At 55.8% G+C, this 16986-nt stretch overlaps 1 protein-coding gene across 4 annotated transcripts in view; it reads left to right on the top strand.

Annotated features, from left to right (window-relative positions):
- The window catches only part of Rai1 (retinoic acid induced 1), a 114802-nt gene that overhangs the window by 37454 nt on the left and 60362 nt on the right, over positions 1-16986 (top strand). The window contains exons 1-2 of one of the 4 annotated variants that reach the window (XM_045131369.1): positions 1532-1556; positions 2002-2135. The gene's annotated coding sequence lies outside the window, so the exon portion shown is untranslated. Of the gene's footprint in view, positions 1-1531; positions 1557-1741; positions 1820-1918; positions 2136-16986 lie in introns of those variants that run through there. The other 3 variants (XM_045131368.1, XM_045131367.1, XM_045131366.1) reach the window with 3 other exon arrangements.

Genomic DNA, 16986 nt, shown 5'->3' with positions numbered 1-16986 from the left:
TCAGTGCCCTAGCCAAGCACTAGGAGGTCCAACAGTGGTGCCATGCACCTCTTTCTGGGCCCCACCAGGGCTGCAGGCAGGGCCAGGTGGAAGGCCTACCTGGCCCATCGTCGTCGTGGGCAGAGTGGGGTGAGTTATAGGCTGTATGGAGACTGCAGTAGGGAAGGGTGGGTTGGTTTTAGTAGATGGAAGGGTAGGCCATCGCTAAACCCTAAGTGTACAGGTCATGGAGTGGCTCCCCCACAGGAGCAGAGAGACCTGGGAAGGAAGTGTCGGTGGGCATCAGAGACAGAATGACCTCTGCACAGTAGAGGAGGGAGGTCTGGCATACCCGTGTAATGCATGGTTCAGAAAATCAGGATGGAAACGTGAATGAATGAAACCCTGGGTGGATGGAGAATGGATGAATGAACGGGTTGTTGCGTGGAAAGAGATGGCCAGGGCCCGCCAGCTGCACTAAGAACTTCCCTCGCCAATTACTTGCCACCCCCCGGGGGCGGGGGCTGCTGCGAAGAGAGTCTGCCACCTGCCTTGGGCTCCATACGGACGCCCCTTAGCTCAGGCAGGCCACCCTTGCGTTGTGGTTCAGTCCCTAGGTCCCTCTCTTCTTTGTCTGGGTTTAAGTCTCTGGCTTAGGGCACAACCTCTCTCACCACGCGCCTCGGAGATGCCCTGGGATCACCTAACATCAGTCCCACCCCCATCCCCCTGACTGTGGGCATCTTTTCTAGCTAGGCAGACCCTCCCCCCTCAGACCCGACCCAGTGCCTCTAGGGCCGAAGGAGTCGGCCAGTGGCAAGATATCCAAGCTGCGTCTTTGGTGTGTGTGTGGGGGGGGGGCGTTATTAAAGTCTCCTCCCCCTCCCGCCAATCCGCTCTGAGCTCTGACCCCAGCGCTGCGGGTTCGCGCCTCCAGCAGATCCCGTGTCACTGCTGTGCGATCCACGAGGGGTAGCGCCCCCCCCAACCCCGACCGCCAGGCCACACTCAGCCCCACGCGACTGCGGACGGTCACAGATCCTTGCCTGTGGCCAGCCCACAGCCCCCGCACAGGCGCATTGCCCATACTTGCGCAGCCCCACGGCCCCGCACAACCGCTAAGCCCACACGGATACCCAACGCCCTGGGAACACAGCCTACGCCACCATCCTCTCCCCTACAAACGATCGCACACAAAACACCACTCCGCACGGGCACCGCATCACTCAGTCACGTCGAGACCCAAGAGCACATTCACAGGCTATAGTTTCCAGACCGTTCCCCCCCTCCCCGGCCACCCCCCAGCCCGTAGGGCACAGCAGAAATACACAGCCATACTGACGCGCGCGCGTGCGCGCGCGCACACACACATACACACGAGATCCGAGTGCACAGCCAAGGGCTCACCCGCCGGCTTGTAAGTCACTGGAAAAATATTAAAGCGTTCCCTCCCTCCTTTTCTGGCTTTGGCGCGCGCGCACACACACACACACATGCACACACACGCACACACACCTCCTCCCCCTCCCGGGCTCTCAGCGCCTAGGAGCCTCACAGCCGTGACCCCGGCTCCAGCGGTGAGAGCCTCGGGGAGCGTCTCCCCGGCTCCCCCTCCTCCCTCTTCTCCGCGCTTACCACTCCTCCCTCGCTGACCCCCTCTTCTTCCTCTTCCTCCTCCTCCCCTCCCCTCCCCTCCCCCGCGTCTGGGGCGCGGGCTGCGCGCAGCCAAGCCCCCTCGTCGCGCGCCTTTCCCCCGCGCGCTCCCCGCGCCCGCATCGTGCTAGCCGAGTGGATGTGGCCTCGGGGCCGTCTCTAATTACCTCCCGTCCCCCGGCGGCCGGTGAATAATGGCTACTGAGGGCGCTCGCGGGGGCTGCTGAGCAGGAAACGCGGGTCGGGAGAAAGGCGCGGCGCGGCGCGCACGGGAGCGCGAGGGAGAGGAGCGAGCCCCGGGCCTCGGCCGAGAAGAGCGGCGGCACAGAGAAAGGAATCGTGCGAATGCTCACATTTTTTTCTCCCAAGGAGCTCGTCTGGCCGCCGGGGGGTCTGGAAGAGGCCAGAGGGAGAGCGCACGGCCGGGAAGAGACGGCGGGGGAAAAGGGAGACGGCGAGACGCACACGGCACAGGCGCCCGGAGAGCCAGGAGGAGCCCGCAGGTATTGTTGGCTGCGGAGCTTTGTGTCCTCGGCGGGTGCGAGGAACCCTCCCCCCCCCAAACACACACACTCCCTTGAACCCCGGCCCACCGCCGCGGCGCTCAGACCTGCCCTGTAACGGGGCTGCGGGCGGGAATCGCCGCCTGCCTCGGGCATCCCTCCCGCAGCGCGGCGATCTTGGCTGGAGTTGCGGATTTGCCTGTTTGGAGGTTTTCCCCGCGGGTGGAGGGAATCAGTCTTAAGAGAAGGAATTTCTTTCTTTTCTCTCTCTCTTTCTCTTTCTTTTCTTTTTTTCTTTAACCACAGTTTGGCTGTGCTGGGGATTTCTCCTTCCCCATTCTTCCAACAATGCATTGGTGAGCAGTCTTGGCTACTGAGACTTGGGGTTGAGATGCCCTGGCGGGTGGCCGCAGATGGGGAGCTGAGGGATGCTAGAGAAGGAAGGAGTTCGGATCAAGTTCGCAATCTGCGCCTGCCAGCTGTTTGGGCCGGGAGGGCGGTCCATGTACCCAGTCCTGTCCTGGGCAACCAGTGGGAAACTTCCCCGGAGCTGGCCTCCAGGGAATCAGCTTTCGGATACCTCGGGACACTTCCTCCGGCCACTTGGTCCCCTCCTAACCTTGCTTGAGCGCTTAGGTCCTGTTCTCCACCCCTCCCCCTTCCTGCCTCCTCTCCAGGTAGCTTCCAGATCTGGAGTGAGCCGCTTCAAACATTTCCCCTAGAGACCCCTCTCTCCTCCCCAAGGATCCTGCCCTGGAGCCCCCAGCCTTGGCCTCGTTTGAGTGGCCAGGCGGACAATGAAATAAGGGGCCGAGGTTGTGGCTTCATCTCTCCTGGGGTTGCTGACCCTGGGCCCCAGGCAGGGGGAGGTGGGGAAGGCCTTGTTTGGATTGGAGACCTTGACGTGGGACAGCGCGGGGCAGGGAGGAGGGGTTGAGTGGGGTTCGCAGTAGGGAGCTTTGGGGTATGCGGCTGGGGGGTCATGGATTCTGCCCACTGGGGCATGGTAATTGGCTGGTACCTTTCGGCACGTCGAGAGCGCCTCCTCCCCTCCTGTACAATGCAGACTGAGAGGTGATGGGGAGGGTGCTTGTGTGTTCTGTGACGAAGTGCTTGTCTCCTGTGATCCACAGCAGATGCAGCTGCTCCGGTGACCCTGAGATCAGATGCCTTGGTCCCTCCCTGAGATGGGGAGGTCAGGGCTGCTGGGAGGGGGGGCGGGGAAGAGAAGTGGTAGGAATGTCTCTTTTTCCCACCAGGGCCTTGGGAAGGGAGAGCTATCCCAGGGAATTTCTGGGGACCAAAGGCTTGAAGGGGAATTCAGTACTGAAAGTGGGGGGGCTGGGTCAGAGTCTTCGTGGCACTCCCGGCTTCCATATCCTTTTGCTTCTTGGGGGGCTGTGAAGAGGGTTGTGTGGTGAGCCCTGGGGCTGACTAGGTCCCTTGAGCCTTGCCTTGATTGATGGATTCCCTTCCTAGTCAGGCAGTCCAGGGGGTAGGGAGCCTGGCCTCTTGAGACTCAGGCTGTAGAGAGAGGGCTCCTGGGGAAGCAAGGAGGCATCTTTGGGGTGAGGGGACTGGGCTGTTTACAGACTATAATACGTCAGCCCCTATGCAGCAGGGAAACGTTGTTGGCCCCTCTGACATGCTAACAGCTTGACACTGGCTGACAAGGGCAACAGATTCCAGACCCTGCAGTCTTTCACAGCAGCCGCAGTCTCTGCCACTGGCTGGTGGTGCCTTGTTTAGGACCTTTCAAGAGACAAAAAAAAAAAAAATCAGAGACTGGAGAGGGTCAGGCAGCCAAGCTGTGGCTTTGTGGCCCCAAGGGAAAGGGGGCTAAAAGCCTAGGCTGTGCAAACTGGAGGGAACAGCATCATGGGGGCTGGGTTCAGGAAGAAGAGGCCGGGGAGGCTGCTGGAGTGGCAGGCTACTGCCCAAATCTTTATCTGCTCCCTACCCACACCTTCACCCCCTAACGTGGAAGGCCTGTGTCAAAAGGGTGGCTTTATGACCCCAGGGTAGACTCTGAGACCCTGGTGGTTGAGAACAGCCTGGATGAGGGTGCTGGGAGGCAGGGCATATGTGGCTGTCCGTTTCTCAGTTCCAGGGCATAAGCATCTTAGTAAAGGTCTGTGTGTGGGGGGGGGATGCCTACCCTCCGAGGGACATGGTCTCCAGGGAGGAACTCTTGTTCCCTCTGTGCCCCAGGGCCAGGCATACTGCAGACATAGTTGTCCAGCTATATAAACACAAGAATGAATGAAATGAGGGAGGTTTCTCAATTGGAGGCATCTACGCATATTTTAAAGCCTTTTTTTTTTTGACAAATACTGCTATAACATGATTCACAGAAAGCTAAAAAAGAAATAGGGGGAAAAAAACAAACAAGAAAGGTTACTGAGCATCCTAGCCATCTCCAGCAGCGTTCATGTTTTGGTGAGGTTCTCCCTAGGCCCGTTAGCTCTGGTGGTTGGTGGTTTTAAAGACTTTGTCTCATTGCCCATATTCAGATGTATATCCTGCTTTTTTGGCTGGCGATAACGCCAGCCTTTTCCTGTTTTGTAACCAGCTCTTCATAAACACCAATGTTAACGTCTTCAGGCTTTTCCAGTCAAGTGGATGTGCTGTAATTTCCTTAATACTCTCCTTTTGTTCCGTACTCTGGATGTTCCCGATGAGTGATGTAGTGGGTATGTTTTGTGTGGAGAGCTTTCTGCTGTTTAAGATGTTTTCCTTGCAGTGCTGCTGCCGCCGCCGCCACCAAAGGCTCTGGCATGCCTGCCGAGGAAGAAGCAGGTTCCTCTGGCTTTCCTGGGATAAGTGGGGCACTCTTCTCCTTTATTCCCTACAGTCTAGAAACTCCCACCTGGGCTGGAAAGAGCCTTGGGAATGAATCACCAGTGTGACCTCCCTTTGACAGAAGAGGAAACCAGAGCTCAGAGAGGGGAAGTGAGTCCCAAGGTCACACATCAAGAATCCGCTACTGATTTGGCACTTGGGGTTTTTTTGTATCTGTAACGCATCCCTGCAAGTTCCTTCAGCTGACCTGGCCCATTTCACAGGTGGAAGAACTGAGACTCCCACCCCTGCCCCAACACCGGCAGGCAGGAGAAACACCCAGATTGCCTCGGTGTCACCGGCTGGAATAGCAGCAGATAGGCTCCTGGGCCCTTCTGTGTCATGCATACTGCATTGCTCATACAGGGCTGGTCCAAGTCACCAGACTGAGATTGGCAGGCCACGGGTTCCCACACTCTCCTTCCCTTTTGCCGTCTCATTTTCCAGAAGGAAAACTTGAGGGTCCAAAACAGGTGACGCTACAGAGTTCAGACCCAATCTGGGTCATCCCCTTGCTTCTCTGCTTCAGGTTCTGAATCCAGAAGCCCTGCCTGGGGTCCGTTAGGAGCCAGGCAGGCATGAGCATCCATCAGATTTGCAGTGCTGAACTTCCCTCTGACCTAAGGCTGGTTCCGGGAGTCCCTGGTGTGGAGGGGAGAAGAAGAGAGGAAACAGATGGTGAAGAGGAAGAGATTCCAAGTGAGGGAGGTCAGAAGGAGAGAATGGAGGAAGGAAAAAGTAGGAAAAGGGGGGAAGACTTTGATCAAATGAAAGAAGCAGAAAGCAGGTCTTGTGGTTCATCCAGAGGACAGGCTGGGGACACTGCTCCCAGTGGGAATGTCAGGTCAGCTGGTGCTGGGCACCCTGGGGTGGCTCTGCAGGCCTGGATGCACTGCATGCTTGCAGTCAGAAGGACACAGACCAAGTAGAGAGCAGACCAGACTCAAGCTGGTGGCTTCTGTGTCCACTAAGTCCTTGTGGGGCGGATGACAGGGCACCACCAATGTAGGGGTCTAGGAACACTTGTGACAGGCAAGGCAGTATGGTTTTAACTTTCTCTCTAGGGGCAGGACCTTTCTGTCCTCGCCCGCCATCATATCAACCATAGGGGCTGGGAACCGTGCTGTGAGCAGGGGCGTGTGGACATTTCTGTGTGGGTGGGGCAGGGTGTGAGTTACTGCTTATCCCTGTGTATCTGTCTGTGGACATTTCTGTTTTGGAGTATGCCTATGTGAGCATCTCTTGTCTTCCTCTAATCCTATACACATCATTGTTCTTTGTTGTTGTTGTTTAGCTTTTGAGATGGGGGGCGGGGGAGTATCACTGTGCAGAGACTCCCAACTTGTGACCTGAACTCTCCTAACCTCAGCCTTCTGAGAGCTGGCTGTACACCCTTGTGCCTGGTTCTGTGTGCATCTTCTTTAAGGCTCTGTGTGCCTGTCTGGGCACATGCAGGACCGTGCATACCTGTGTGTGTCCCTGTAAGTGCCCTCTACATGAGTGTGTACCCAAGCTTGTGTGTGTATCTGTCATTGTGAACACACTGCTTCCTGATGGCCCCAAGGGGACCCAGGTGCCAGGCTGTTGTGCAGATCTCAAGGTTGTAGCTGGTATCTGAAAGAAAGCAGGAGATGGCCTTTTGTTGGGAAGGGTGCACTGGGGGATGGAAGAGAAAATCTTAAAAGACCATCTTCCCCGTGGTCTCCAAGGAGATCAGCCTGTGAAATGATCCACATGTTAATTAAAAACGATTATATCCTGATTGAGCCATTCCTCCTCAGCCCCCAGCTGGGGAGTGGCTGAGGCTGAGCAGAGGGTACCAACGGGCAGGTCCGGCTGCAGGCTTCAGGGACCAAGGCTTAGAGGGCTGTGGCAAGTGTAGGGGGCATTAACCCAGTCAGACTGGTGCCGCTCTGTTGAATGTTAGGGCTCCCCCAGGTGGTGTCTTTGAGGTCCCAGGGCTGGGTAGCAGCCACCTCCATGGATCTTTAGTCAGCGTCCAAAACTGGTCACTGTTCACAAAGCTCTGCATGTCAGTGTCTGTGGATCCAGTGGTACAGAGCAGTGACTGCTTCAGGTTATACAGGCAGAAATTGATGACCCTAGACTGTACCCTGTACTCTGGTCTCAAAGCCCAGACCCCTTTCTTGGATTCCAGGCTACAACCGCCCTCTCCCTCCCCCCCACCCCCGCACCATCTTTCCCCTGCATTCACTGGTTATGTTATAGCAGATTAGCCACAGGTGGCCCTAGGGCCTGCCGTCCCTGAACCATATCTTTGACATGTGCCAAGACCTCTCTGGGAAATTTCAGGCCTGCCTGTGTCTTGCCTGGTTATCCTGCCCCAGTCAGCCTAGAAGAACTGTGCTGGTAGAAAGCAGCTGTCAGGAGGACTGGGGAGATAGCCCACTTGGTAAACTGCTGGCCTTACAAGCGTGAAAAGCCGAGTTTGATCCCCAGAACCCACGTAAAAATGCCAGGCATGATGACACACGCCTGTAATCCCTATGGCTTGCTGGTCAGCCAGTCTAGCCTCGTTGGTGGCTCCAGGCTAACGAGAGAGACCCTCTCTCAAAATAAGGTGGATGGTGTTTCTGAGAAACAACGTGAGTGGTTGTCTTCTGGCCACTATGTGTACGCGCAGACACACAAAGAAACGGGAGAGAAGGAAAGAAAGGAAGGAAGGAAGGAAGGAAGGAAGGAAGGAAGGAAGGAAGGAAGGAAGGAAGGACGGACAGTTACAAGCACCTACTGTTGCCAGGGTTCGTGAGTGACAGACAGTTGAACCTGCTCACCGTGGCTGTACCCTTACCTGCTACTCCCCAGGCCCATCCAGCTTCTCTGAGAGACTCACACCCAGGAGGACGTAGGGTCACTGGCCACAAGCAACTGACCCTCATTTTCCCATTTGTGAAACGAGGATCAAAGCTTCTTTATCACAAGCCTGTCAGGAGAGTAAGGGAAGCCAGGTGCCTGGCAGCCCCCTCAAGCAGAGGGAGCTTGTCTGCGCTTCTGTCCATCCTACCACAGCAGAGGAGTTGGGGTCGCTGGCTGTTTTCTAGGAGACAGCCTGCGCTTCAGGCTCTTCTCCGTGTGAGCCTCTGGGTGACTGATCTGTTCTGTGGAGTTACCACAGGTTACCTCATCAAAGGTGTAGTGTCCATGCCTTTAATTCCAGCACAGGCAGAGGTTGGTTGATCGCCGTGAGTTCAAGGCCACCCTGAGACTACATAGTGAATTCCAGGTCAGCCTGAGCTAGAGTGAGACCCTATCTCCACCCACCCACCCCCCGCAAAAAAGGGAAATAAAGTAATGTATAGGAAAAGAGAAGGATGTTCTTGCTTTGAGTGTGTCCCAGTGAAAACCCGCATTTGTGTGGGATGGGGTTGAGGCTTATTTGGAAGCCAAACATAGTGTCCTGAGGAAGAAGAGGAGCAAAAATGGGAAGTCATCTGTTCTAAAGGGTAGAGCTTGGAAGAAGGTAGACAGGTGCCACTCATCCCATACAAAACCCTTTGCACACAAGCCAGTAGACTGACGCTGTCTGCCCTGGTCATCCCCGCAAGGTGCCAGCTCTCAGGAGCAGTTTCTGTGACTCTTGGAATCTATGATCATCTGAGTTCCTGCCTCCTGCCTTCCCCTGAGCCATTAACGCTACCATTCACCATTGCCATAGATTAAAGCATTGAAAGCCCTACTTAAAATGCCAATATGGGGGCTAGGGAGATGGCTCAGCAGGTGAGAGCACTTCCTTTTCTTGCTGACCTGAATTCACTATGTAGTCTCAGGGTGCCTTCAAACTCATAGAAATCCTCCTACCTCTGCCTCCCAAGTGCGGGACTGAAGGTGTGCGCAACCATAACTGGCTAGTAAGAGCACTCTCTGCCCAAGTATGAAGGCCTGGTTTGCCCTCAGTTTGATTCCCCAGCACCCACGTAAATACCTGGATGTGGCCACACATGCGGATAACCCCCGGCATGCCTCCGGCCTCAGTCCTGTAGGGGTGGTGGTGGGGGGGAGGCACTTGATAATCTACACAGACACACATGTACCGAAAATAAAATAAAAAGGCTAACGTGTTGCCTTGGAGGAGAGCCAGAAGATGGACTCCTGCTTGCATAATGTTAGGCCAGGCAGGCAAAGCTGATGGAGCCGTGGGGACCGCAGCCAGGGTACCTGTCACCCACTTGCTCAAGACCCCACGATCCAGGTAATTCCATGCATGACATGGCGTGGTCAAACCATATGCCACCACCTGATTCAACAGCCTACTTATGGGCCAGCTGTTGACCCCGGGCCAACCAGTTTGCGGCCTTCAGCTAATCATTGTCATTTAGCAGTCGCTGTGCTAGGTGGCAGTGGCATGTGATGCTGTGGGGATGGTACTGCCCCAGGGAGCTCCCTGGGCCCATGAGTCGCTGGCAGAACTGGGGTCAAAGTACAAGGCCCCAGCAGTGGAAAGGCAGGCCAGCTCCCCCCCACCCCAACCACCGCCACTACCCCAGGGGTGCACACTGGAGCAAGTGAAGAGAAAGAATCCTTGTTGGGACAAGCTGGCCATAGGAGCTGATGCTGAGTTGGCTCCAGCCCGCGGCTTCATCCAGAGCCTGAGTGGCCAGGAGAGGCGGCGGGAGGAGGTCCGCAGTCAGCGCCTGTGGAGGGGGCTTCTGGAGGCCAGAGAACCGCCAGGCATGGTGTCAACTTCGTGCACGCCTCTCACCAAGCCAGTCCTTGTCGGCCATCTTAGAGGTGTGGATGTCGAGGCAGGCGGCTCTCACTGGGGACATCTGGGCCAGGCTAAACTGCTGAGCCCACCCAACCTTGCATGTGTGGTTCTTGGGGCTCCCTTGCACATCTCATCCCCCCCTCCTTTTCCTATGGGCCATGGCCCATGTCCTTCAGGCCATCCACATTGCTCACGGTGGCAGGAGGTCCTGCCCCAGGAAATCCAGCAGGTCCCCTGGAGGAGGGACCAAGGCTCAAAGTGTTCTCTGCCAGAGAAGGAGCAGTGGCAGCTCTAACGGGCATGGTGGTGGCCCGAGGAATGTGTATAGATTTGAGCAACTACAAGGCCGGGGTGCCCAGGGAAGAGGTGTGGGCAGGGTAGAGCCTGACCAGGACTCTGGGCCTAAGACTGCTTTGAGGGCTTTTATGCTGAAGGCAGTGGGAAAGAAGCTTTGGGGAGGAGCCGTGGTTGGCTGGGGGGCGGGGTGGGGTGGAAACACACAGGCCCATTGCAGAATGGAGCCCGGGCTGATTGGAAAAGCCACCCAGTCACCTGTCTCACCTTTGGGTGACCAGCCCCCGCCCTTCCTCTCCCAGCATCCAAGTCCGGCTTTCAGTTGATAAACCATAGTCAGGAACCTCCAGACTGGGGACAACCAGAGAGACGCAGGATCTGACCTGCTCTCCCAGCGCTTGCCTGAGCCCCTAACAGCCGGGCTGCCTCATCTTGTACCAGGGAGCCCTGCGATCTCGCCGGGGGTGAGGGGTGGGGGTGGGGGGGGTGGTTGGCAGGCCTCTGGGGCCAGAAGTGAAGCCCAGCACTACTGTCCTGAAAGAAAGCTCAGCGCATGGTGTGACAACAGCCAGAATCTGGTGAAAGCCTGCTGGGCCCCAGGCCACCAGCCTCACTTCCTGTACTGAGACCGTCCCTGCTGATGGAAGGTCTCCCTCCCCATTTTACGAGGCAGAAGCAGATTACAGAGGTCAGGTGTCTCATCAGTTTGGTCCTGTGTCTTGAGTCTGGGGCCACAACTATAAAGAGGCTCCCCTCCTGGATATCTGGGAAGGGAAGGGAAGGCTCAGCAGCCAGCTTGGAGCAGGAGTGGGTTTGGGCAGCGTCACAGCTTCCTAGAACATTCTTCTCATGACATTCTTCATGTTTGGGGTCTTTGGCTGAGAGGAGAGACTGGGGTCACGGGTACCTCTGCTCACTAGAAAGAGTAAATCACCCAGGGACTGGGACGGGCGCTGCCATTCACGTGCTCCCTGCTGTGTGATACACGGCCAGTGACGTGCCTTCTCTGGGCATCTCACCTACAGACATTCTCCCACTCTTCCTTTCTACAGTGTGGTTGGCTGAGGAGGGCAAGCAAACCCTACCGGGAAAGAAACAAACCTCCCTCGGGGAACCCGCCCACTGATCCCAAAGATACCTGCTGAGCCTGTTCTTGTGCCAGGGGTTTCTACACTGCTCCCTCTCATCCCTTGCTGAAGGTGGGCTCTGTTCCACCACATCTGACAGGGGAGCCCAGGGAAGCCAACAGTCCCTTGCCAAGAGAAGCTCTCGCTCTGTGTCCCCCACAGCCCCGCCCACACGCTGCCTCTCCCTTGAGCAGACCTGTTGACCCCAAGGGCTGAGGTGAAATGGGACATCCTCAGATGAGTGCTAGTTGGCCAGCACAGAGTTTTAAAAATAAGATCGAATAGCATACACGCAGACAAATCTGCTTTTTGCCTTAAAAAAAAAAAAAAAGAAAGAAAGAAACAGGTTGCCATTTGCCAGCCCACATGCCCACAGGGCTGCAACCTTCCAACAGGGCCCAAAGCTACCCAATACCCTGTGTAAAACTGGGTCCCAATCCTGCCCCCCCCCCAGCTTTCCCTCATCTTAGGTAGATTAGATCTTTCATCTTACCTGTTCAACATCCCCACTAAGGAACTGATGACAAACTGGGTCTGGAAGGTATGCCCAAGAATTACGCCCGATAAAAAGGGTAGGCTAGGTGGGGGGAAATTGCCTGGGGAAAGACAGGGGAGGTGGGAGATAGCAATGGGCCCCAAGTGCTTCTGTTAGTAATGCATTCCTTCTTGCCTGTTAAGTACTTGGTTGGCAAGGCCTGAATACTAATACCAGTCAGATTCCACTTGTTCTCGAATGTGAGTCATTCCTTGCAGTCATTCAGGTGACCCTCACAGTGTCAGAGCACCAGGCTGGGGGCTTTTCTTCTCGCTTTTCGCAGACCAAAATCTGGAACTGGGTGAAGTAACATACCAGGTTGCAGTAGGGTAAGACCCCCTACAGGGGCCCCTTCCCCCTGGCTTCCCGTGCTGTCTGATCTTGGACCCTGTGAAATGAGCTCTTAGGTGTGGCCTTAGGCATTTTCTAAATTTTTAAAAATTTATTTATTTGTTTTGGTATGTCTGTGTGTTCCTATGTCTGAGTGAGGCTGCATGCATGCCATGACATGCACGTGGAGGTCCGGAGGTCTGAGGATAGCTCTTCCTCGCCTTCCACCTCATCTTGAAGCAAGGTCTCTCGTTCACTGCTCAGTTCTCTAGTTTCTGAGAAATTCTCCCCTGTCTCTGCGTCCTGTCTCACCGGTCGGTGCTCTGGGATTGCAGGAACCGGCCACAGTTTACGGCTTTTTGCATGGGGTCGGGGGATCTGAATTCAGGTTCTCAGGGTTGGCACAGCAGGCGCTTTATCCACCCAGCCATCTCCCCAGCCCCTTCTTGTGCATTTTTAAGAATGCTCTTTTAGTTAATATGCGGGAGAGATTTCCACGTTCTTGTACATAACCTTTTGCTGAAGTGACATCGTGCGATAAAGGGATCTCAGGAGAATCAGGGCCAGTTGGACTGCGAAAAGACAGAGAATACCAATGTAGTGGGTCTGGCTACTCCCAGGAGCTGGGAAGCCTGAGCTGTTCTGTTGCCACCAGCAGGGCCTGGCCCTGGCGCGCTGCCATCTCGGACCATCGGGCCACATGTTCATTCACATTCGCATTCAAGTCTGGTTTCTCGATTCTCTTCTCCCACTTTTGGGTAGGGATGCTTTTCCTAGAAGAGGCAAGTGGCCACAGAGAGTGAATCTTCCCAAACAAGACTGGGAGGGACAGAGAAGGATGAGTGAGAAGACAGCAAAGGCTGGCTCCTTAAGGGTCGCAAGGCTCATGCTAACGTGAAGGGCAAGTTCAAGTTCTAACTGCCCAAGTTCACGTCTGCCAGAAAAAGGGGGCCTCCGGAGGTTCTAGTTAAATGAGACTGGTTCTAAATTGGGAGGCTTAATAGATGGTAATTGGCCTCTGGGGGAGAGGACCAGAGCTACACAGTGCCTTTGGGAGTGGAAGTCAGGAGGCAGGCTCGCTTTGCCACTTGAGGGCTCCAAGAATTCCCTCCCAAAGGCAAATTAGAAGGGGGAGCTGGTGCATGCTGGAGGTCAGCCCCCACGATGCAGTTTCGGAGTACACAGATTGTACGCCTGCTCCCGTGTCTGCACGGATCTTCTGGGACACTGCATGGCACATCTGCATGCCAGCACATTTGTGGGCACATTAAAAGGGTGTGCCTGCATGTGGTATTGGCCCACCCTCCGCCCAACCACCTCCGGTCCCCTTCTCCAAGAACAGCTAGACCCTAACCTCACCTGACTTGGAGCAATAGGGAGGGAGTCGTGGTTTGAGATCTTCATAGGATGTGGTCTCGTCATATCTGGAGAGCACTGTCTGGCTGTGTAGACAAAGGTGACATAGCCAGGCTCGGTCTGCCCAAGGGGAACCTGTCATGAAGAAGAGGCCCAGAGGTGGCCTGCACTGTCTAGGAGGCAGTGAGCCCCTGATCATAGTGGGTGTGAGAGCAGATACTGAATGCACTTGTCCTTATTTTCCTAATGTCTATAAACCCTCACGTTCTGGGGTCCAGCTTCTTTTGCCTATTGGCACAGGGCAGTTACAAGGCTGTTCAGTCTTGTCCCCATTAAGGGCTGACCGAGCACTTCTGCTCCTTGGTGTCTCCAGAGCGTGGGCCATAAGAACGCAGACAGGCAGGAGAGATTTACAGTGGACATGGGCACAGCTATGATGCCTGGACATTGGGGGGGGGGGGGGCTGTTTGTGCTGGTAAGTGCTGGTCTGAGGCTCTGAGAGGTATGATGACCCTTCCTGTTCGTGCAGGTGCTTTTGAAAAGACGTGTCGGGGGAGGCTGTGTAGACTGATAGATGCATCCCGATAGTCCCTTCTTCTCCAAGACCTCTCACTGCCAGCAGCTTCCACCCACTGCAGGTCCTGACTGTTCATGCTTCTCCCAGGGCCATTGACTCTTGACTTCATCCTTGCTTGGGACAAGGGGTCCAGCAGATGCTTAGAGGCCTGCAGGGACTAGAGGGACAGAGGAGGACGAGGCCCAGTCTCTGTGTGGGCCCATCTTCGGCAGACCTTAAAAAGAAGTGGGTCCCAGCATGTGGGCCAGACGAAGTCTTTGCCGTGGCGTTTCTAGAGAGGAGATGGAATGCTTCCAGAACCAGAATGTTTCTAGAAATACGTGGAAAGCATATCTGGAAGAGGAACATTTCTGCAGATGAAACAAGGGTATGTTTCAGGACGAGGTGAGGTAGGAGACGTTGGGGGGGAGGCGGTGAAGACAAGGCGTTCCTGGATTCTGAGTATGTGCAGCCTGAGAGGTGAGCCTTTCTAGAGATAAACCGTAGTGCCTCTGGGCATGGAGTGCTTTTGAAGATGACGTTAGAGTATTTCTAGAAACAAGATGGGGCACTCCTGGATAGGAGGTATTTTTGGAGCTGAAATGAGCATCTCTGGAGACGGGAATATGGCATTTCTGGATGCAGAGTGTCGTGGCGTTGGGATGGAGGCTTTTTAGACAGCCTTGGTGTTTCTTGAGATGGATTATATTTGAAGATAAAAGGAGATATTTCTGGACATAATTGGAGCGTTTCTGGAGAGAAAATACTCTGGAGCCAAGGAATTTCTGGATTAAAAGGAAGCATTCCTAAGGAGAAAATGGGTCACGCTCAGAGAGAAGGACGTATTTAGATCAAGGATGGACATTTCTGGAGATGAGGAGGCCCAGCCAAGCTGCTGGCTGTTGAGATGCCTCTTAAGAAGAGATGGGAGGGTTTCCACAGGACTCAGAGACCCTCTTTCCTAGGATCCATGTTTACCGAAGATGGGTTTGAGGACCATAGGGCACAGCTGCCTGGCCTATTCCTATGAGTGGGGGACCCCTGCCGAGACCAGGAGCTCCTGGAAGGGAGGCTGGAGCTGGCTCGGTCCTGCTTCTGAGGTTCGCACCCATGATGGGAGGGGGCGCCGGAGGGGGGCAGCCTCCAGGCTCACCATGGACAGGCTGGGATGGAGAAGTTAGTAAATTTCCCTTAATGCACTTTTGCTCAGCCTCTTGCCCTAGGAGCCTCCCCTTACCTTGGAGCACCCTGGGACTGGAGGATGAGTGGGAGTTAAAGGATGCCCCCGCATGTCCAGGTGCCTGCTCTGTCTGTGGGGTGCCTGGATGAGGCCTGTTCCCACTTAAGCTGGCTTGGAGCCCTGAGGTAATTATTTCTCTACCTTAATTGAAATTTCAGCCTCAGTGAGCCTGCCTTAGAAGTATGAGAGGAGGCAGAGACCCTGCACCAGCCCAGAGTACCCCTTTCCTGCCCCAGAAGGGGGAGGTGGTTTCCTATGCCCACACACTGGTATGGGTGCCAGTCTACAACCCTAGGAAAGAGGGTCCAGCCAGGTGAGCTCAGCACAGTTAGGGCAAGATGATTGGAAATGGGAATAGCCTATGAAGGGAATGGAAAGCTTCCCTCCTTCCCACCTGGCAGGACCTTGAAGGGGTGACACGGGCAGCCTTCCTGGTGGTGATGGCTGGTGGCAGCAGGGCCCAGTTCCTGGTTCAAGGCCAGGTGGAGCTCTGCAGGTGGGATAGGCTGGTTGGGACCACAAGGAGCCCAAATTCTGGCTGCTGCAGTAAGGCCATGCTAGTGGAGCTTGGGCTGGGTGCTAGGTGTTTCTCTTTCTCTCGCTCCCTCCCTCTCCTCCCTCTTCCCTCTCTCCCCTGCCTCTTGGGTGGTCCTCAGCTGTGCCCCTGGGCCTGGCTTGTTAGCTAGGAAGGGAGAAGGGGAAACTGAGGACTCTGCTGAACACTGGGGAAAACAGGCAGAAGCTATTTTCTAAAGAAGGACCTGCCCGCCTTAGCCTTGTTTGCCTGCATGCAGGACACCCAGCCCCGTGCAAGGCTGCTACTGAGCAGAAGTCCAGACTCCTACGTTGGCCCCCTGGGTCTCAGTCTCCTCCCTCGGGAGAATGGGTCAGTTTGGCAAGAGCCGTCAGCACTAAAACAGCCCTCAAAGTGCCAAGGCCTTCAGGCATTATCATTTGCGCACATATCCAGGGGACCAGCATTGTGCGCGTGCCCACGCGTGCGCAAACACCTACACACGGTGGGGACTAGGGTGGGGCAGCCGAGGTCATCAGCACCCTGCCCAGGGCTTCTCTACCCCTGCGGGGGGGGAGGGCAGGTTTTGTGACCCGAAAGGCCACGGCTGTTGGAAAGAAGAGCGCCAAAGGACCCAGAGGGGCTTCCTGCTTTGTGCGTACTGGCTCTCACTCACTGGCGCCATCACGTGCCACCGAGTGTCCTGTGGAACCCGTGAGCTCAGCAAGGCCATCTTCACTAGCTTGCCTGCCCCTGGACTGTAGACTGTGCTCACAGCCCGTCCTTGATGGGCTGTGTGCCTGTGGCTGCCCTCCGAGGGGAAGGCGGGCAGAGCTGACTGGACAGGGCGCATCAGCCAGCCATCAGGAGCTGCGGAAGAGCAGGCCGGCGCAAATGAAAATGACTGTTCCATTTGCAGCAGTTTGCTTCACGACCCTGTCAGGCAGAGGGAGAAACAAGAGGGAGGAGGAGGAGGAGGAGGAGGAGGGCAGAGGCTGAGGGAGATGAGAAGGCCGAGGATACCCTGCAAAAAGCTGGCAGCCAGGGGAGGGGTTCCTGAAGCCTTGGGGGGAGGGGGGCCAAGGCTGCTGGCTGCTGGCTGGGCTGTTGTTCCTCCTGCTCAACAGGCCTGGCTCCGTATCAGCGACACCCTCCCTCCCGGCACCCCTCCTCCGCGCGACAGCCCACTGTATTTCTGTCATCACCCTTGCCCCTTCCCTAGCTAAGCTGCCTACCTCCACTCCTTGGGGATGTTGAGGTTCCAAGTCACCAGCCCATCCCCCACTGGACTTGGTCGACTTTGCAGGGGCCAAGCTGGAGGCCAGACCAGCA

This window comes from Jaculus jaculus, chromosome 12 (assembly GCF_020740685.1).
Source record: "Jaculus jaculus isolate mJacJac1 chromosome 12, mJacJac1.mat.Y.cur, whole genome shotgun sequence".
In the NCBI taxonomy this organism is placed as follows: domain Eukaryota; kingdom Metazoa; phylum Chordata; class Mammalia; order Rodentia; family Dipodidae; genus Jaculus; species Jaculus jaculus.
Note: the sequence above shows the minus strand (reverse complement) of the source record. Positions and strands in the feature narration are given on the sequence as shown.